The sequence below is a fragment of the Carassius auratus genome, chromosome 26 (genome assembly GCF_003368295.1).
Source record: "Carassius auratus strain Wakin chromosome 26, ASM336829v1, whole genome shotgun sequence".
Lineage (NCBI taxonomy): Eukaryota > Metazoa > Chordata > Actinopteri > Cypriniformes > Cyprinidae > Carassius > Carassius auratus.
Genome location: NC_039268.1, coordinates 23,899,892 through 23,900,832, shown reverse-complemented (window position 1 = coordinate 23,900,832; position 941 = coordinate 23,899,892).

Sequence of the window (941 nt, the reverse complement as noted above, 5' to 3'; positions counted from 1 at the left end):
GTGCACGAGTTGAATGATACATCTCGTTCGTGAATGAAATGACTGACCTGATGGTCAGGGTATATTCTGGCAAACAGTTTACCAATCACGTTTCTCAATCGGCAAAGCACATGTCGTTCGTGCATTAGTTGAATGATTTAGAAAATCTCGTTCGTGAATGAAATGACTGAACTGGCACACATGTCATTCGTGAACGAGCTGAATGAACGGATACATGTCGTTCGTGAATGAAATGAACTGGTACATAGCTTATCTCGTTCGTGAACGAAATGAATTAGAGTAAACCGGGTCAGTCTGCCATTTAGCATGTCAATCTCGCAAAAATGCAAAGCGCAGTTATAGGTACTGTATTGTGTACATACGCTTGTTTTGATATTTAGCAACTCCACGTTTAATCCACGATTGATGAATGTGAATATATAATATACAAACTGTCTGACCAAACAATTAAAATGCTATTTAGGCAAGAAAACCTTGTGCTTTGTTCATTTGAACAACTTAATTAGACTTTATATATTGAATGCGATTATACACACATTTTAATAAAGCCAGATCAGTTTTTGTAACAAGTGAATACGTTCGTTGACTTAAGACATAACAACACAATACACTTTTTGCTATCTGCTGGCTTATTTTGTGTAATACGAAGAAATGGTCACTGAACGAATCAGTGAACGATTCTGAACGAATCATTTTGGTGAACGAACTGAAAATGAACGAATCACTAGAAAGAATCATAATTTCCACCACTAATCTACATTCAAAGTGCAGCAATAGTATTACAAGTTATTTAAACCACTTTAACGCAGTCATCATCTGTCACTGAAACAGACATGCTGAGTCTTTCAATGCAGAGGTTTTCTGAAAACACCTGCAACTGATGCAAAAGAAGCAACTCAACAAAAGTCAAGGGTCAAGAGCACAACTAAATCAAACACTGA